Source organism: Pelophylax lessonae (genome assembly GCF_965119305.1).
Source record: "Pelophylax lessonae genome assembly, chromosome: 2".
Taxonomy (NCBI): domain Eukaryota; kingdom Metazoa; phylum Chordata; class Amphibia; order Anura; family Ranidae; genus Pelophylax; species Pelophylax lessonae.
Window position 1 is genome coordinate 527,103,780 of NC_138769.1, and position 22,356 is coordinate 527,126,135.

The window sequence follows — 22,356 nt, forward strand, 5'->3', positions numbered from 1 at the left end:
CGCTGATCCCTGTATCCCGCTACTGGATCATCCGCCTCTCCTGAACCACCCTTCGGCTGTATCGCTAATAGTGCTAAGTACCCCGCAGGGGAATTCTCTATAAACTTATACTAAGCTTACACTATCTAGCTCTGCATAGTAAAGACTGTTTATCACATCTGCATAACTAGATTGCTAGCTCTTGAGACTACTGCTACTTTTCTGCACTGGGTTGATCTCTTTTGTATGTCCACCTGCTATTCTGTCATCTGCTACCATACAACATTGCTAAACCTTCCTGCATCCATCTGCTACTGTCTCACCTTCAAGTGTCTATCACCTACCACCTCCACTCAACCTATCCCTCAACCTTCATCATTGTGTTACCACATACATAAAGTCATTCTAGGAACCAGCTTGCTAATTGTGTGTATTTACTGGCTGAAATAAGACCTTCCACACATGATGAGTCATTGAGGTTGGGAATGGTATCTCAGCATATCTCTTACATGACTACTGACGTGGAACTATTTCTGCAGCTGAAAATCCACACCATATAAGAAACGCAGGAGCGTTACACTAATTCAGATACTGAACCACCACCAAATATGGCACGGATGGGGCCATCTGTTTGCTGTCTTCTTTTCCTATCAATGAAAGCAGTACTCAAGCGATACTCTGGAGGATTTACAGCATCAACTAGAAGACCACTAACTAGCTTTTCCAGACCCTCCAACAGTGGTACAGTCAACACAATCAATCCCTGTCAACTATCCCCAATGGCTGAGCAATCTTCAATGCCACTAAGTCCTTGAACCATCTTGTCATCTGCAGTTCAGTACCACCATTTTTTATTTTTTTTTAACTCTGCGCATCAGCACTGTCAATGACTGTCAGGCATGTGGATGCATCCTTTCATTGTGCTTTCTGTCTACAAATTGGACCTGTTGGCCCTTTATGGACCATCTGTTCTACCGCTGCGCAAGCGAGTTCTGTTTACGGTCTAATACAGACTATAGTTCTTTATGACTCTAGCTGGGAATGTCCCCACCTAAATTAGTTTTACAGTTACAAAGGAGAGGTTTTACTCTCTGTTTCTTGGAAGCACTGGACCTAAAGCACAAGTATATCCTGTTGTATGTGGTACCAGGTTATAGCTTATTGTGGGACTCAGCCTACCTCCATTTTCTAGCCTTTTGCCTAGTCTGCAATAATTTGAAGACATTGTAGTCTAAAGGGAATAGTTTACCGAATCACAGAAATTATTTAATTGGGAATGACTCCATTGCCAGCCTCCCACAGCCTAAATCCTCCACGTCCCACTGTACCTCTCCCACTTTTGATTGGGACCACATGGCTCTCACCATATACAGTATCTCTTGATATTGGCTTTAGGCGGTCAGTCCTACTGAACTTACATGACCCCAAGCACATTCATGCTATTCCATTATTCAAACATTTACCTTTATTCTCATGGGAAGCAGTCAATGATCCACTGGTTCTCTCTCTTGGGCAAGCTGATCAACTTATGAGATAGAACTCTTTTTCTGGGCATTTGTTCTCAGAAATTTGTTATGTTTGCCTTACATTTGTATTGCCCTAGTTTTTTTTCAATATCTTTTTTTTTATACTGACTTTTTCTATCACTTTACCTTACCCCCTGCATCCCCTCTCACCTTCTCCTCAGGGTCTCTTTCGCTACCACCAGCACCCCAAAAACATTCCTATATACAGTATGTATTGCTCCACATATGGTTCCACTAAGCATACAGTCTCATAATGTCAAAAGACTCAACTCCCCTAACAAGAGGGTCAAGGCTATTTAATTATTTGCAGCTCCTAAAGCTGATGTTGTTTCCCTCAAGGAAACCTATTATGCTGCTCATTCAGCCCCAAGAATTTTCAGTTTCTGTTACCTCCAGATGTTCTTATATTTTGCCCAAACCAAACATTGAAGTGACCTCATTGCTTTTCACCCCTTGGCACCTTTAACTAAAAACCTTGGAATGTCTGCTTTACAAAAAAGGGGTCATTTGGGGTATTTGTACCGTCCTGACATTTCAGTACCTCAAGAAATGAGGCGCTTCTGGAAGGATGATCAAACATTCCCATGTTATAGCTGCAAAGGTTGGGTCAACTTAATATTGAACCCTACAGACTAAGACTGGGATTCCATAGTTCATGTGCGTGTAAAGGCAGGTGTCCCAATACTTTTGGTATTATAGTGTGTGTGTGTATATATATATATATATATATATATATATATATTCTTGCTGCTTGTCTTTTACTGCTCTTCTCAGTCCTCTAGTGCCTAAAGAAAAATATCTATATTTTTTTTGATATTCATTCAATAAAACAAAGCCAACACTGCAATACTGAATGACGTCAGTAACGTTTCAGCCCTGTAAATTGAGGTCCTCTGCATCCATCATCTGAGTGTTTGGCCCTTTGTGTAAAGAAAAACTGCATTCATTAAAGAAATATATATTAATAACAAAATATTTACCAGGCACATGGATTAATTACTGAGTTGGGATATAATTTATCTGCATACCATGTGTTATACTGTGCACTTTGCATGAAGATATGGTAATAGATCATAACTGTATTTTCTTATGTTCTGGACATTTTCCTGCCTATTGTTTGCATGAACAAGATAGTGGTTCTTAACACATACCAGAAAGGTTTTATTTTGGCTTTGCTTGATGTTATGACTGGATTCAGTCACCATTTTTGTAGCAGTCTATTCCAAAGTATTTTATTTCAGATTAATACATTTCTTTGCTGTCAGTGGTTAAAAATAATATTTTGTCAAGTTTGTGCCCTTGATAGTAGCTCACATTTTTTAAAAAAGATTTGTTTTAGATCTGTCTGAAAGAAGAAAGATCATCATTTTATATGACTGAAGTTTTAGAAGCATGTTTTTTTTTTTTAAAGAAAATAAAAAGGTTCTTAACGTATAAAAAAAAACTCATGTTATTCTACAGCAAAGAAATCAGTCAATTATAAAATGAATCTATGTAACCTAATTTATCAATAAAATATTTTTCTTTGTATATTGTATTTAGTTGTGTTTAGTATTTTAAAAGGTTAGTCACTAAACCAGGCTTTAATATAGGAAGGTGGTAAATTTTGAATAGAGATTGAAAAGAGAGGTATGTTTAAAATTTTACATATTGGATTATGTAGGTAAAACATTATAATTCATGTCAGGTGTTTGAAATTGTCTGTGTCCCTATTTGGGAGATTTTCTTTCACTTCATGTCCCAAGCACAAAACAGGAAGTATGGAGAAATCTCAGTCAACCCAAAACCAAAAAAAAAAAAAAAATTACATATCTGTCTTGAGTTTAACGTAAGTTTATACAGTCACTTTTGTATTTTGGAAACAATCTAATATACAGTGCCTTGCAAAAGTATTCGGCCCCCTTGAACTTTTCGACCTTTTGCCACATTTCAGGCTTCAAACATATAAATATATTATAAGATATAAAACTGTAATTTTTTGTGAAGAATCAACAACAACTGGGACACAATCATGAAGTGGAACGAAATTTATTGGATATTTCAAACTTTTTTAACAAATAAAAAACTGAAAAATTGGGCGTGCAAAATTATTCAGCCCCCTTAGGCCCCTTTCACACATGCTGTCCGTTTGTCCGTTTTTTCATCCATCCGTTGACGGATGAAAAACGGACATCAATGTATCTCTATGTAAAAACGGATGAAAACGGATGATCATCAGTTAACATCCGTTTTCATCCGCTTCCATCAATGTCCGTTTTTTTGAACGGATGAATACCCTATTTTTCATCCGTCAAAAAAACGGATCGGACGAAAAACGGATGACAACGGATGAAAAACGGATAACTGACAAAAAACGGATGAAAAACGGATAACAACTGATGAAAAACGGATGACAACTGATGAAAAACAGATGAAAAACAGATAAAAACTGACGAAAAAAGGATGACAACTGACGAAAAACGGATGACAACTGATGAAAAATGGATGGAAAACTGATACATTTTGATGTGACTGAACTGATAAACTGAACTGACCGTATGTGTGAAAGGGGCCTTAAGTTAATACTTTGTAGCGCCACCTTTTGCTGCGATTACAGCTGTAAGTCGCTTGGGGTATGTCTCTATCAGTGTTGCACATCGAGAGACTGAAATTTTTGCCCATTCCTCCTTGCAAATCAGCTCGAGCTCAGTGAGGTTGGATGGAGAGCTTTTGTGAACAGCAGTTTTCAGTCCTTTCCACAGATTCTCGATTAGATTCAGGTCTGGACTTTGACCATTCTAACACCTGGATATGTTTATTTGTGAACCATTCCATTGTAGATTTTGCTTTATGTTTTGGATCATTGTCTTGTTGGAAGACAAATCTCCATCCCAGTCTCAGGTCTTTTGCAGACTCCATCAGGTTTTCTATCAGAATGGTCCTGTATTTGGCTCCATTCATCTTCCCATCAATTTTAACCATCTTCCCTGTCCCTGCTGAAGAAAAGCAGGCCCAAACCATGATGCTGCCACCACCATGTTTGACAGTGGGGATGGTGTGTTCAGGGTGAGGAGCTGTGTTGCTATTACGTCAAACATAACGTTTTGCATTGTTGCCAAAAAGTTCGATTTTGGTTTTATCTGACCAGAGCACCTTCTTCCACATGTTTGGTGTGTCTCCCAGGTGGCTTGTGGCAAACTTTAAACAACACCTTTTATGGATATCTTTAAGAAATGGCTTTCTTCTTGCCACTTTTCCATAAAGGCCAGATTTGTGCAGTATACGACTGATTGTTGTCCTATGGACAGAGTCTCCCACCTCAGCTGTAGATCTCTGCAGTTCATCCAGAGTGATCATTGGCCTCTTGGCTGCATCTCTGATCAGTCTTCTCCTTGTATGAGCTGAAAGTTTAGAGGGACGGCCAGGTCTTCGTAGATTTGCAGTAGTCTGATACTCCTTCCATTTCAATATTATCGCTTGCACAGTGCTCCTTGGGATGTTTAAAGCTTGGGAAATCTTTTTTATCCAAATCCGGACCTGCCTGGTGTGTTTCTTGTTCTTCATGATGCTCTCTGTGCTTTAAACGGACCTCTGTAACTATCACAGTGCAGGTGCATTTATAAGGAGACTTGATTACACACAAGTGGATTCTATTTATCATCATTAGTCATTTAGGTCAACATTGGATCTTTCAGAGATCCTCACTGAACTTCTGGAGATAGTTTGCTGCACTGAAAGTAAAGGGGCTGAATAATTTTGCACGCCCAATTGTTCAGTTTTATATTTAACAAAGTTGGAAATATCCAATAAATTCCGTTCCACTTCATGATTGTGTCCCACTTGGGGTTGATTCTTCACAAAAAATTACAGTTTTATATCTTTATGTTTAAAACCTGAAATGTGGCAAAAGGTCAAAAAGTTCAAGGGGGCCGAATACTTTCGCAAGGCACTGTACTAACAGGTAGTCTATAACAATGTTTCTCAACCTTTTTCCAGTCACGGTGCCATTGACAAATATTTTCCTCATTAGTACATCACGGGACACAGAGCAGCCATATTCACTACTATCTGGGTTATACACCACCAATAGGTGAATGGACACAGGCAACCAATTAGGACAGGAAGTCCCCCTCTATATAACCCATCCCATACAGGAAATACCTCAGTTTTTTCGCCAGTGTCCTAAAGGTGATGTCACGGTTGGAGAAGCTCTCCATGGTTTTATGTTTTTTTTCAAAGAATAAGAAAACGGAAAATTGTATCATACTTACCGTAATTTTCCTTTCCTTGTGCCTATCCATGGCAGCAATCTAAAGATAGAGCTCCGCCTTTACTCTTCCTTCAGGACTAGTGAATAACATAAATTAAGGCCTGTCCCCTGTCCCAGCATTCTCTGTCATATAGAATACCTTGGGTGGGAGCATATGCTGCCATGGATAGGCACCAGGAAAGGAAAATTAAGATAAGTATGATACAATTTTCCGTTTTCCTGGTGCCTCCATGGCAGCATACCAATGATAAATAACTAGCTTAACAAAGGTGGGTAATGCCAAATAAGTAAACTTTTAATTGGAAAAGGACATCACAGATTGAATAGTTCTTCTTCCAAACTCAACAGTTGTGAGCAACTGTCAGAGAAACGGCCATGCTGCAACTGGCAACTCCGCCAGTACAATGGACTCAGGCCATATACTCATTGTCAGTGAAATGGCTGTGCTGCAATTGGCAACTTTGCTAGTACTTTCCATGGCCGCAATGGACTCAGGCCATAGACAAATTCACTGGCCTATAAAAGGACTCTGCTCAGCCCATCAGATTGCTGGATTGTCTTCAGCTCTTCCTGTTTGCTGAGCATTGCTACTTCCTGGATTCCAGTTTGACCCGGCTTGTTCCTGACCTGTCTGCTCTCTCTCCTGGCTTTGACCCTCGGCTTCGACTGACCATCCCTGCTGCAGTTTGGCTCTCCCGTTATCTGATCTCAGCTTGGCTCACGGACTTGCTTCCTGTCTACCTGTCCTCTTGTACCTGATCTTGGCTTTCCATCGGACTTGTCTGCTTCTGGCCTTCCTGCTATACCTTTGGCTTGCACCTGTTGCAGCTTCCTGCCGAGCCCTGTGTTTGACCCCCGGCCGGTCTTACACCTACTGCCTGGTTGTTCCTGGTTCCTCCTTGGACTGTCTGGTGTATTCCTGCCCAGCACTCTGCTAGAAACGAAAAAAAAGAGAGAAAAGCGCTCTAAGTGCAGACAATATTTATTCTTAGATAAGGCATAAAATGTAGCAACTCACTAGAAGCCACGTTATACAGGCAGTGTAAATTTAAAGATTGTAGGTTTTTCCTCTGGAGGGTGCTGTCTATCCATACATTAAGCAGTCCATGGCTCAGCGGTCCACCACAGGAGAGAGGGAGCCAGCTAACTCCAGCAGCGGTTTGCGGTTGGCGTCCGTAACAGCCGCTGCAATGTACAGATGAAGGGTGTAATGCGACCACGTCACCAGGGAGACTGGAATGCTAGGCGTGCACAACGCGTTTCTGAGCATGCGCGAGGTCCCGTACGGACATGCGCGATCTTTCATCAGGTGCTAAAGTGCCGTGATTCTCATAGGGTTTTTATAAGACAGGACTATTTTACTAGAGGACAGCCCAGGGGGAGAAAAAGACTGATAACCTAAAGATTCATATAAGCCAGAACAATCATATATAACACCGCAATAGCACACATTAAAAATTATATAATATATTAAAAAGACTTATATATATGTATATATATATATATATATATATATATATATATATATATATATATATATAAAAAATAGCAAGGCTGGTTAATCCTATACAAAACACATGGATAATAAAAGCAGGGGTAAAACCAATCACCCTAGAAAGAAAAAATGATGGTATATCCCACCAAAGCTTTATATAACAGGCAAGCAATGCAGGGTAGACACCATCATTAAACATAGGTCTATTGATGTAAAAAAGAAACCGTGAAACAAAATTACAAAATTACAAAATGGTATGTATATAGGGGTAATGTTGGCAGATAAATATTTTTTTATAAAGAATTCATCCCACCACTGAGTGTTAGCAGAAGTTCAGGGCCTTTAAGAATGCCTGCTTGCTATACTTGGCCTTGCAACCCCGGACCTTTTCTCTGGACTCTGTGAAAGTGGGGTTCATCATCTCTTTGCTGTCTGAAGAACCCCAAACCTGGGCTCATAACTTAATGGAACAGAAGAGCCCTGTTCTGGACTCTGTGGACACATTCTTTGAGGCTATGGCTCAGCTTTACGATGATCCCCAGCGCACGGCCACTGCAGAAGTCGCCCTACACACCCTGCTACAGGGCAAGCGCCCAATGGAGGACTACACGGTTGAATTCCATAAATGGTCTGCTGACACTGATTGGAACGAGGCTGCCCTCAAGTATCAATTTCGCCAAGGACTTTCTGAGACATTAAAAGATGAGCTGGCTCGAGTGGAGGGTCTCATACAACTCGCCATTCAACTTGATAGACGTCTGCGGGAGCGACGCTGGGAGCGTCTCCAAACATTCCGGCCTACCTGGATGCTTCCCAAGATCTCTTCTGCTCCACCTGCACCTCCGGTCTCTTACCCCATGGCAGCATCTGAAGGGGAACCTATGCAGCTGGGCCTGGTCTGCTCCTCCCTGACTCCTGATGAGAGACTACGATGTCGGCAGGCCAACCTATGCCTCTACTGCGGCGGAGCTAAACATTTTCTTCGGAACTGCCCCATGAGACCCAGCAAGCCTTATTCTCAGCCCCCATTTAACTGCGGAGTTTCTGGACTTTCGCTCTCTCTCACCTTATTCTCCCGGTCTCCTTACAGGTTACGGAAGGGGAGGTCCAACTTCGAGCCATCGTTGACTTTGGAGCCTGCAGCTGTTTTCTGTACATTTCTTTGGCCAAGACACTCCCTATTCCTCTTATCCCTAAGACACAAAGGCTCGAGGTCCATCTCGCCGATGGGTCCCTACCCAGTTCCGGACCAGTTATCCTAGAGACTGGACCCATCCTCACCACAGCAGACTCCGGTCATCAGGAGTTCATCTGTTTTGATGCCCTTTGTTCCCACATGTTTCCCATCATCCTGGTACTTCCTTGGCTGCAAGCCCATAACCCCCAAATCGATTGGGCCAAGAAGGAACTCACCCTTTCTTCTGCCTACTGTCAGCAGCATTGCTTCCCTCAAAGACCTAGTGGGCCTGCTAGTTGCTTGTCTGTTCAACCAACACCTGAGCCACTCTCGCTTACCAGGACTTCAGGGACGTCTTTGACAAGAAAAAAGCAGAGGTCCTTCCTCTCCATCGGCCTTACAATTGCCCTATAGAAATGCTTCCCGGAGCCAAGATTCCATTTGGAAGGATATTCCCCCCTTTCTGAAAAGGAACTGGAGGCCCTACGGGTCTATATCCATGAGAATTTGAAAAAGGGGTTTATTCGCCCATCTTCTTGCAGGTGCTGGTATATTTTTTGTGGAAAAGAAAGATGGCACCTTGAGACCCTGTGTGGACTATAGAGAGCTGAATAAGGTCACTATCAAAAACCGGTATCCACTCCCCCTTGTCCCCGAACTCTTCCAGAGGTTCCGGACCGCCCAGCTCTTTACCAAGTTTGACCTGCGGGGAGCTTATAACCTTGTCCGGATACGGGAGGGAGATGAGTGGAAGACCGAATTCAGAACTCGTTTGGGACATTATGAATACCTTGTCATGCCCTTCAGCCTGTGTAATGCCCCAGCCACATTCCAGCACCTGGTAAATGATATCTTTCGGGAGTTTCTTGACCACTTTGTCATCGTATTACTTGACGATATCCTCATTTTTTTCTGCCTCACTGGAACTCCATCGGGTTCACGTTAAAGTCCTTTCTACCTTGAGAAAACATGGACTCTATGCCAAGGCCGAGAAGTGTGACTTTGAAAAGGGGTCCATTCAGTTTTTGGGACTCATTATTTCCACCGATGGGATCGCAATGGACCCACAAAAAGTGAAAGCGATCCTAGATTGGCCTGTTCCTTGTGACAAGAAAGGTGTTCAGAGATTCGTGGGCTTTGCTAATTTTTACAGGCGTTTTGTGAAAAATTTTTCTTCCATCTCCCCCATCACCCAGTTAACCCGCCATCAGTCCCGCTTTCCGTGGTCTCAGGAGGCCCAATTGGCATTTGACAAACTTAAACAGCTATTTATTTCTGCACCCGTCCTACAACACCCTGATCCGGCTCTGCCCTATGTGTTGGAGGTCGATGCCTCGTAAGTGGCCACTGGGGCAATCCTGTCGCAACGTCAAGGGGCCCAAATCTCTCCTCCATCCTGTGGCATTCTTTTCTAGGAAAATGTCACCTCCGGAGAAATGTCACCGAGAACTGTTGGCCATTAAATTTGCACTAGAAGAGTGGAGATATCTATTGGAAGGAGCCACCCATCCTATTATGATCTTCATGGATCACAAAAACTTGGAGTACCTCAGGACTGCCAAACGTTTGAGACCCAGACAAGCCCGATGGGCGCTGTTTTTCTTCAGGTTTAACTTCCATATTTCTTATCGACCTGGCTCCAAGAGTGGGAAAGCAGATGCTCTCTCCCGGATGTTTCCAGATACCCCAGAAACAGCAGAACCTGATACCATCCCTTCTGCCCATAATTTTCTCCTTATCCAGCCTGGCCTGATGACGGCAATCCGACAGGCCTCAGCCCTTTGCTTGGATCCTGAAGTACTCTCCCTGAAAAAACAGGAAGGGTTGCTGTAGCATCAGGATAAAATCTTTGTCCCTCCCCAAGTAAGACCTCAAGTTCTTAAAATATTTCATGACAGTACAGTAAACTTGCTGGGTATTTTGGGTTGCGGAAGACCTCGGAGCTTATCCAACGCTCTTTTTGGTGGCCCAACCTTGGGCAGGATTGCAAGGATTACATCGGCTCTTGTACCATCTGCCAACATAACAAGGGGTCAAGTACCAAGACTTGGGGTTTGCTTAGACCACTTCCCATTCCTGAGCAACCCTGGAAAAAGATATCTATGGACTTTATTGTTGAACTACCCCCTTCAGAAGGATTTTCCACCATCTTGGTGGTAGTGAATCGCCTTTCCAAAATGGCCCATTTTCTACCCATGGTTGGTACACCTTCAGCAGAGACAGAGCTGAAGCCTGGACAGAGCCAACATATTCATAAGGGAGATAGTCAGGCTACATGGTCTTCCAGACAACATTATCTCAGATAGAGGAGTGCAATTTACCTCCAGGTTCTGGAGGGATCTCTGTAAATCCTTGTCCATTGAAGTTTCTCTTTCTTCTGCATACCATCCTCAGAGCAATGGGCAAACAGAGAGGACTAATCAAACTCTAGAACAATACTTAAGATGTTTTTGCACCTGTTCCCAAGACGACTGGGTTTCGCTCCTCCCCTGTGCGGAATTTGCTTACAACAATTCTCTTCATGCATCCACCAACCAGTCCTCTTTCTGGGCAAATTATGGATTTCATCCCTCCTTTCTGCCTAACACCCTTCCGGAAGCATCACTTCCTGCTGTCCAAGATCGGATAAGCTTCATTCAAACCAACTATCAAACCCTACAGGAAGCCATGCATAAGGCCCAGGAGGACTATAAATGGTTTCATGACTGTAAAAGAAAGAAGGGTCCGAATCTTAAGATTGGTGACAAAGTCTGGCTGTCAGCCTTGAACCTTAAACTCTCATGCCCATCCAGGAAGCTCGGGCCAAGATTCATCGGCCTGTTCGAAGTTAAGAGGGTGATCAATCCTGTGGCTTTTGAGCTGGCACTTCCCGACTCCTTTAAGGTACACCCAGTTTTCCACATCTCCTTGCTCAAACCAGTTGTCCCCAGTCCATTTCCTGGGAGAGACGAGCTACCTCCCCCGCCTGCCTCGATCGAAGGGGAGACGGAATTTGAAGTTGAGTCCATACTGGATTGCCGAAAGAAAGGAAGGCAAACTCAGTATCTTATTAAATGGAAAGGTTACCCCCCTGAAGACAATTCCTGGGAACCCGCTAGTAACCTGCATGCCCCCAGGCTGGTACAGGAATTCCACAGGAGATTCCCGGGAAGCTTGCCCCGGTTGGGCATCCGGAGGCTGCCCCTTGGGGGGGGGCACTGTCAGAGAAACGGCCATGCTGCAACTGGCAACTCCGCCAGCACTTCCAATGGCCGCAATGGACTCAGGCCATAGACTCATTGTCAGTGAAATGGCTGTGCTGCAACTGGCAACTTTGCCAGTACTTCTCATGGCCGCAATGGACTCAGGCCATAGACTAATTCACTGGCCTATAAAAGGAATCTGCTCAGCCCATCAGATTGCTGGATTGTCTTCAGCTCTTCCTGTTTCCTGAGCATTGCTACTTCCTGGATTCCAGTTTGACCCAGCTTGTTCCTGACCTGTCTGCTCTCTCTCCTGGCTTTGACCCTCGGCTTCGTCTGACCATCCCTGCTCCAGTTTGGCTCTCCCATTATCTGATCTCGGCTTTGCTCACGGACTTGCTTCCTGTCTACCTGCCCTCCAGTACCTGATCTTGGCTTTCCCATGGACTTGTCTGCTTCTGGCCTTCCTGCTATACCTTTGGCTTGCACCTGTTGCAGCTTCCTGCCGAGCCCTGTGTTTGACCCCCGGCCGGTCTCACACCTACTGCCTGGTTGTTCCTGGTTCCTCCTTGGACTGTCTGGTGTATTCCTGCCCAGCACTCTGCTAGAGACCGCCTGTCTACCATCAGGACCCTGCCGGCAACCAGTGCTTCTGTGGGCGCTACACCCTCTGTCTCAACCCCAGGGGTGTGCCGCACTCAGCCGCAAGGGGAGCCCTCTCTGCATCTCAGCCTTGGATCAGGTACGTAACAGCGACCCAGGGTTGATACGGTAGTGTCTGAAGAACGTGTGTCGAGATGACCACGAGGCAGCCCTGCAAACCGTTTCCAAAGACACATTAGCCCTTGCTGCCCAAGAAGCTGAAACCGCCCTGGATGAATGAGCCCTAACTTGGGAAGGAGGAACCAAAACATTGGTCTTGTAGACCTTTTGGATTATTTTGATTATCCAGGAGGATAGGGTCCTGCTGGTAGCTTCCTTGCCTCTGTTCCTTCCAAAGGGAATGATGAATAACCTCTCTAAGGACCTAAAAGATTTTTTTGCTTCCAAGTAAGGAAAAAGACAAAGACTGGAAAGCATAACTGACAATCACAATGGATCAAGTGAATCAGTAGACCCTACTCACTCTCAAAAAAATCAAAAATACAGAGTGATACTCATATGGAAAATTAGCATATAGAAAAAAAGAAGGGCATAAAGAGAGAAATGCCCAAAAGCGCCATAACAAATTGAGTATAGAGGTAGGCAATGGCAAATTTTTCCAAAAAATAATGCACCAGAAATGTTCCTAATTTAAAACATCAGTCAAATGTATTAATTCAAAGGAACAAAGGGTACTAAAATAAAAAATAAACCTTCCACCAAGCCACCAAAATTGATTACGTAGTCACTAAAAACACACACACCCCATGCGCATGCTGCAGTCAAACACCAATAGAGAAATGCATGAAAATATAAATCAATGAATATAAATTAGTAACTCAATCAAGGAGCATAACAAGGTCCAGTCCCCGAGCAGAGTGCCCCAAAGGGAGAGCGGCATAAATCAAAAAAGAATGCCTTCCTCGTGCACTCAATGCCCTGACTGAATGGAGAGCACAGCCTTCTCAGTGATGCCAAAGAAAACTCAAGGCAATATAATGGGTCAGACGGCTCACTATAGAGAGCTAGCAATCCTAGTATAGCTCAATGAGTAGCAGCCTTAAGGCATCACTGGTATATAGCTCAATAAAGAGTATTTATGAGGCATCCCTGATCAAATTGGCATGTAAAAGTCCGAGAGCTAGTCCAGTCTAAACATGACCACGGAAGAAGGACACTGCCCAAAGGGGGTTGAAGACATGGGAACATGCAGTAAAACCACAATTCAATCAGATGTAATGGAGTCCTAGTAATACTTCACACAGTATGATGAAATCAACAAAGGACCTATCAATCTTGACAGGTGATGGTATGGTGTGAATAGATCAGTTTAGGCATAAAATACTTCAAGTTATTAGAGTGTTCGTGACACTAGTCAATCATCTGTGATATGTATAACAGATTGCTGGAGAAGGGCAAGTGCATATGGGCGGAGCATAAAGACCATTAACCCCATATGGTAAATCACCACGGACAAGTTCTGAATTGTACAATGGAAAATGACAGTCCTGTTCATCAGTAATAGGCCCACTGAAAGGGGTAGGTCTCAAAAATAAAAAACAAGCAAGGCATCCACGATAATAATGGTCAAATTTGCAGCCAATGCTCATAATGTAATATGGATATGGCCTCAGTCCTTTACACACTTGCCGTGATATGCATAGCAAGAAAGTTGGAGATGGGTGCTATGTTATAGTGGTGTTGACTTACATGGATCAAATGTATACTGTTGTTAATTTATACCTCCCTCTGCCTGTGGAGGCTAGGCGACTTGATGACTGTATGCGGGCTGTGCTCTCGATAGCCCAGGGATCTTTGATTATAGGAGGTGATTTCAACGCAGTGTTGGATCCCCTCCTTGACCGGCTCCATGGTTCTGGGCAGCCGCGTACGGTCTGATGGAAGCTTGGCGGTGGAAGCATCCACGGTGGAGGGAGTATTCATGCTACTCCAGTTCCCATGGCACCTTCTCCAGGTTGGATATGTTTTTTGTCTCCTCGGAATTACTCCCTAAAATTACTGAGGTAGCATACTTACCGAGGGCGATCTCAGACCATTCACCCCTGGTGATGGTCCTGGTGGTGGCCAGACAGCCGTCGAAGGCAGTATGGCATATGAGCCCGTATTGGCTTGTGGAACCGATGGTGTCGGCTGAATGCGCTACTGCTATGTCCCATTACTGGGTGGAGAATGCAGAGGGGGTAGCTGACCTCACTTGTTGGGATGCTTCTAAGGCTGTTCTTCGGGGGGCATATATGCAGGGGATCGCTAAATTTAAAAAGGCTGTTGCGGCTCATATTGAGGAATTGGCAGATGCTTTGAGTGGTTCTGAATGAGCCTTTATTTTAGACGCTACCCCCGAGAATTGTAAACTGTGGAAGGGCATGCAGCGGACGTATGAACTCGCCCTGATAGATAAGACCCAGAAACAGATTCTTTATCAGTCTCAGCGTATTTTTGAAACTGGTGACAGGAATGGCCGTCTGCTGCCCTTTTTGGCCAGTCCCGTTCCGGACCCAGTCGCTATACCTGTAATTTTTGATCGTCACGGGCAGTCATGCTCTTCCACGGCAGATATTCTTAGCGCCTTCCACCATTTTTTACACTGACATTTTATACTTCTAGTGCCCATTATACGCTCCCTGAGCTATTTGAATACGTGGACTCTATTCCATTTCGCAGTCTCAGCGCGGCCCAATGCTGCAGTCTTGACGCACCGTTCACTTTGGAAGAGGTGGAATTTGCCCTCAAAACCTTCCCTAAACACAAGACTCCGGGCCCTGACGGCTTTCCTGTGGAGTGGTATCTGCATCATGGGGAGCTCCTTCTGCCACGCCTTTTAGGGCTATTTAAAACAATTCACGATGAGGGTTTGTTGCCTGATTCCTTGCGTGAAGCCCTTATAGTCCTGATTACCAAACCTCATAAGGACCCACACTATTGCAATTCCTACTGGCCAATATCACTTATTAATGTCGAACTTAAAATCTTAACTAAAATCCTTGCGCTACGGCTTAATAAGGTGATTAGTTCCATAATAGGGATAGATCAAATGGGTTTTATTCCGGGTCGCTCTACGTACACAAATATTCAACGTTTATTTACTAATCTTCAGACTCCAAATCCTTCTCCCTTGCCTAGGGTAGTCCTGTCACTTGACACACAGAAAGCTTTTGACTCTGTGGAGTGGCCGTATCTGTTCTATGTGCTGGAGAAGTTTGACTTTGGGAAGGTTTTTCTTACTTGGCTTAGGGTTCTATATGCCCGCCCGTTGGCCCGTATTCGTGTGAATGGGGTTGTGTCTAATCCCCTGCAGATACGAAATGGCACGCGACAGAGTTGCCCTCTGTCCCCCCTCCTCTTTGCGCTCGCCATAGAACCCCTTGCCAAATTTCTACGATCCTCCACAGATATCCAAGGTATATGTGTGGGGACTCTTGAGGAGCGAGTTTCTCTTTATGCAGATGACATGTTGCTCTATTTAACTGATCCTCAGGGCTCGCTTATGACGGTGCTTAAACTCATTTAAGACTTTGTTTTTTTTTCCGGTTTTTGTGTCAGCTGGACCAAGTCCAGTTTGTTTCCGGTGGACATGGACACCCCTCGTTCCCTGCCTGAGGGATGCCCCTTGCGGCTCACCTTGTCCTTCCAATATCTAGGTGTTCAGGTGAAACAACCTCTGTCTCTTTACCTGGCCAATAATCTTCTCCCCTGCTTGGCTCTTTTTAAATCTAAATTGGATCACTGGAAGCATCTGCCACTGACTCTGACCGGTAGGGTAAACTTGTTTAAAATGGTCATGCTGCCTAAGTTTTTGTAAATTTTGGCCAAGTCCCCAGTGTTTATCGTCTAAGTTTTTTGTGGAACTTGACTCCCTCATTTCAGGGTTTCTGTGGTACCCCAAGGCACCTCGGCTCTCCATTGCTACGCTTCAGCAGCCGGTGGAGCTTGGGGGCCTCGCTCTCCCAAACCTGCGCCTATATTATTATGCTGCACAGTTGGTACATATCCATGGGTGGCTCTTCCCTCAACGGGGCAATGCGGCTTTGGCTGCCGAGGCTGCGGTAGTCTCCTCCTACGAAACTCTTGCTAATCTTATTTACCGCCACAGTGTTGCTGCCTTTGAGGGTAAAGCGCTTTTGGAATCCTCCCTTAAGATCTACCGTAGGTGTGAAACTTTGTTGGCAGTACCACCGGAACTTTTTTCTCAGAATCAACCTCTATGGTGTAATCCTAGTTTACCTAATTTTTCTGAATCTCAGGACGCTGTTCTATGGGCAGGGAAGGGCCTCAAGTATGTTCATCAACTGTTTGAGGAGGGGATTTTCAAGACTTTTCGGCAATTTCGGATGGGCTTTCAGGTACCCAGCTCGTCACGACTGGATGCTATTAGGGCCGGGTGGACGAAAGACATCCCGGATTTCTCGGATGATGACTGGGAAGAGCTGCTTGAGGTGTATTTTAGGACCCTAATATCTGCTCGGGATCGACTGATACAGTTGCGTATCTTTCATAGAACTTACTATACCGCTTATAGGTTGTTCTTGAAAAAACAGAAACCCAACCCGGAGTGCCATAAATGCTGTGGGGCACCTGGTGACCTACTTAACATGTTGTGGGGCTGTGAGAAAATTAGACCTTTTTGATCTCTGGTTACCCACTTCATCTCCACGTCTCTGGGCCTGCCTAATGTATGCAACCCCAAATGGTGTGTATTGGGGATTCTTGGAGACATTGATCTTCAGTCTCACCAGAAACAATTTCTTAGACTCCTGTTGTTTTATGCCAGGAAGATGTGGTGATGCAGTGGATACATACAAATTTACGATTTGGGGTGGATGGGTTGATCTGGCAGATACCTGTGGCTCTGCTTTGGTTTAACTGGAAGGAGCGCGCGGGCACTGAGGGGTCCCATCTTTGGTTCTGCACACCGCTTGGGGGAGTGATTGCTGTACTGACCACCACTTAATGCTATTGCAGTGTTTCTTTAATTGAGTAGTTTAGGATGGAGATGATTCACTATACCACTACCTTTATTGGCTAACATTGTTTTTTTTGTTTGTTTTGTTTGTTTGTTGTTTTTTGATGTTTATGGATATATGATTCAGCATTCGTTGCACTACTATCACTGCTTTGTATAACTTTTCGTGATATTTGCAGATACAGTGTTTTAGGTTCTCTGTTATTGTGTTATATATTTCTTGTGTGACAAAACTCAATAAACTTGAAGTTTTAAAAAAAAAACTATTATAAATCCTTATATTGGATAAAAAATCGTATGTACATAAAAATCTGAAATGGACTAAAACTTAAATTTCCATTTAAATCCGCAGAGTGTGTTGCATGTAACTCTCAGATCCATCTAGATTCTGGCTATACATTTTTTTTGATCATACTCATCCTTACATATGTCATCAGGGACCCTCTCAACCACACAGATTTTCAAACCCTCAAATTTGCTATTATGTTTAAGGTCAAAATGTCTGGACACAGTGGACATCAGATTGTATGTTTGTATATCATAAATATGGTCATGAAGTCTTTTCCTGACCATGCGGTGGGTCTTCCCAACATAGAAAGACACGTACACACACAGGTCAGAATATAGACAACCCCTGTTGTGTCATAGGTACCCTTCCCAAAACATTTACGTTTATGTCCTGTAGAAAGTGTTAAAATACTGCCCTCAATTAAAAATAAGCAGTAGTATTACCTCCCACACTTTGATACATCAAACCATTGTCTATCCCATTTCTTTTCCATATGCAGTGAGACGTGCACAAGGTATTCCTTAAGGCAGTGTTCCCCAACCCCCGGGCCGCGGACCGGTACCATTCCATGGATCAAACTGTACCGGGCCGCCCGAGGAACTTTAAATGATTTCACTGTGGTGGCCGAGGTGCAGAGCATTGCGCCCCCCCCCCCCCACAAGCTCACCCATTGTGTGACAATAGCAAATAAAAATTCGCTATTGTCACACTGATCCTCCTCCTAGCCAATCAGGGAGCAGGTCCTCCCACTTCCTGATTGGCCGAAAGGCAAACCCCACGCCATTGGCCGAGGAGGAAGCGCTGCGGGAGGACTGAGGAGACGCGAGAACCCGGGGACTGAACTGAAGAGAAGTGAGGTAAGTGCACGGATGGGTCTCGTGGGGGGAATGCTGGCACTGTGCATTGAAAGGTGGCACGCTGGCATCTCTACATTGAAAGGGGGCAATGCTGTGGCACTCTGCAATTATTGGGGGCAATGCTGTGGCACTCTGCATTTATTGGGGGCAATGCTGTGGAACTCTGCATTTATTGGGGGCAATGCTGTGGGCACTCTGCATTTATTGGGGGCATTGCTGTGACACTCTGCATTTATTGGGGGCAATTCTGTGGCACTCTGCATTTATTGGGGGCAATGCTGTGGCACTATGCATTTATTGGGGGCATTGCTGTGGCACTCTGCATTTATTGGGGGCATTGCTGTGGCACTCTGCATTTATTGGGGGCAATGCTGTGGGCACTCTGCATTGATTGGGGGCAATGCTGTGGGCACTCTGTATTGATTGGGGGCAATGCTGTGGGCACTCTGCATTGATTGGGGGCAATGCTGTGGACACTCTGCATTGATTGGGGGCAATGCTGTGGGCACTCAGCATTGATTGGGGGCAATGCTGTGGGCACTCTGCATTGATTGGTGGCAATGCTGTGGGCACTCTGCATTGATTGGGCGCAATGCTGTCGCACTCTGCATTGATTGAGTGCAATGCTGTGGGCACTCTGCATTGATTGGTTGCATGCAGGTCACTCTGCATTGACGTCCCCCCTCCCCAGCGGACCACAGAAAAATGATCAAACATTGACCGGTACACGGCAATAAAAAGGTTGGGGGGCACTGCCTTAAGGAACCCAGCCCTAAAATAAATGGCCACATTTATTTCTCCAACAAAATATTTTTTTCACCCGTCAACAGATGCCAGTGCTTTTGATAAATGTTGAGGGTGTCTTGGGAAGTAGTAGTGTACTCTCTCTATTGCTTCCTTTGTCTCTTGTATAGGCCATAGTTAGCCATTTTCATTTGTACCCCTTCCACAAAAAACCTCTTCTTGATAGTGAAAGCCTCCTGTTCAAAATCATCAAGCAAAGGGCAATTTCTTTTGATTCATAAATATTGGCACACTGGAATCCCTTTAAATAAAGGATAACTTCACCTTTCAGGAAAAAATAGTAAATGCACATATTTTTGCAGGAAAAAAAATGTCATTTTTTTTTTTTCCTGCAGGATTCTGGAAAGCATTACACCCGTTATCAATGGATCGAGGGCACAATATCAGACTTCTGCAGACAAACCCTTTCTGCCTGTACCTTCATACGGGCTGTCTGTTAAAGGGCTTGTGAATGAGCTACGAGAGCACTTATAACTCAGACCTATTTAGAAGACTCATTTAGACTCATTCATTCATAAGAAACTGTGAATGAATGACGCAGCTGTGTGGGTGGAGCCCTGCACAACTGGGTTTAGGGTTCCACCCTAAATACTGTATGGATGGAACATTTAACATGTTCCACAAGGTGAACTTAGCCTTTAAGAGATGGAAGCTATCAGCTCTTAGGAGATTGTTTGAGGATGTGGGTTTCCTAAAGAGTTTCATCGTAAGGGAACCATTTTCTGTATTCTGAATCATAGGGTCCAAAAAAGTTACACATTTGGGAGCCCAGGTGTACATAAACTTCAAATTAAACTAGTTTTGTCCTAATATATCCAAAAATATTCCAATATCCTGTTGTTCACCCTGTCAGAGGATGTACCGATGTATCTGAACCAACCATTAATGTTGGTCAGGTACCCCGACAAGGCCTTATCCCTGAAGACAGAATTTTCCCACTCTCCCAGGTAAAGATTAGCATACGCGTGGGTAATTTTGTACCCATCGCTGTTCTTTGTTCTTGGCAGTAGCATTTATTCTCAAACATACATTTATCTTTCCCCAAAAGGAATTTAAAAAGAAAGACCGACAACAAATCTTGTGTGTGCATATAAAGTTCTAGGCCTAGAGTTGAGTGTTTTTTTTCTATAACCCCTAAAGCCTTTTTTTGTGAGGAATATGTAGATGAGGAATGTAGATGAATATTGCGCCTCTCCATCTAAAGTAACCAAAATGACATCATCTAGTACTGACAGATCACTTAGGACTAAGAACACAGAAGATCAAATCCACCACAATAGATTGTAATAGCTTATCAATATATTCACTGACCCCCTTCCTGAGATAATTGGTTGACCTGTGGGGGATCAACCACTGATTATATACTTTTGGAAGTCCAAAAAAAGGCAGTATCTGTGGATATAGGACCTTCAAAAAAGCAATCCTCTGGCATTCATAAAGACTGTAACAGACAGATTTTGTGAAAGTGTCTTGCATGCCCTCTAAGTGGTGCAACCTGTGCCAAATGTATGTACATGTCCAGAACTTGCACCTGAATTTGGCACTTGATGTGCTACTTTTAGAACACACTTTTGCAAAATCTGTCTTTTTATGCCAAAAGAAATGTAATCTTAGGCTGGCCATACATTATACAATTTTCTTGTACAATTTTTTTTTTTTTTAGATTTACCAAAACTATTTCAATTTGTATGCCATCAGGCAGGCCCTTCACTACATTGCTGAAGGTAAATCTAAAGGAAATTGAATAAGAAAATTGTAAAGTGTATGGCCAGCCTTAATTAGCTCCACTTTCGTAAGATGCAAACTGTCAGTATCTAATTTTGAATGTGGCACAGATGTTGTGCCACAATGTAGAAAGTGGAGCAAATTAGAATTTCCTGAATTTGGCGCACAACTCGCTGTCAGAACCAAAACTGTCACAGATGTTTTTTGAATCAGGCCCAACACCATAAAAAGAGCAATTTACGCCTGAAAAGCAGTGCAGCAGCATTACTAAATTCCGCACTTTGTCAATGATACCATTCTCAAAAGCTTTACCTATTATACCAAAAAGAATTGTTTGATTGCTTTCCATGTTAATGGTTGGTATTTTGGTGTACGGTTCCTTACATTTAAAATTCTTTGATACATCAACAATTTCTGTTGGTCCATAACGACAAGAAACCCCCCCCCCCCCGCCCCCCCTGGTAGCTTTTTTGATTACAATGTCATGACAATTCTTAACTTGTTCCAAAGCAGCACGTTCTGCACCAGTAGGATTGTCATTGACTATTTTTCCCAAATTTACCATTTTTATTGCTCTGTGACACAAAGCATTGTACTCCAGCCACTTCCAACATGGGGGGTACAACATGTTCTTCTTCACTCTCATATCTTTAAATTTAATCATCAACCTCAAGTTCTATATTGATCAAATCAACTTTAATATCCTCTACCTCAACTTTAATATCCTCTACCTGACCTTCCTCCTTTTGGACAACAACGTTTCAAAGGGCCTTGTATTCCTTTCTTAAGAGCTAGTACCAATCTTTGATCTGTCCATTAAAAGAGTCTTCTTCTAAGTTATTTCTGTAATTTAATGTAATGCTTTCAAAACAAATTTACAGGCAAATAAATATATATCCTTCAAAAAATGAACCCTTGCCAGGCAAAAGTTCAAACCTTTTAAGAAACGAAGAGTCAGAGCATTAGAAAAGGTCACTTGGAAAGGCTGATTATTTTAAATCACTTTCATCTGTTGTTTGTCTATCCTGTGCATATAATGTTCTATTCCCTGGCTTTTGGGGTTGGGGCTCCCCCACCCATCCTGTGCCTGTGTAGTTACAGCTTGAGTAGATACCCCTATCTGTGTAAGACCTCCTTCCTTCCTCCACCTTCCTTGACTGAAGTTCCTTCCTCTTTCTACTTCTATTCCTCCTCGCTCCCTCCCTTCTCCATTTTTCCCATTTTATTGCTTGTGACCCACCAACACCAACTTTATTTATTTATTACGTGTGGAAGATAAATTCTATGTCTGTGTTTCATCAACCATCGCTTCCAAAACCGAATTTTTTCTCTCATTAGGACCCCCACTCCCACTATTACCTCCGCTGTATTTTATTGAGTACCTGTGTGTTCCATGCCTTCTTTTCGCAGATTCAATATCAGACATACTACTCTTTCCTTGTGTGGAATA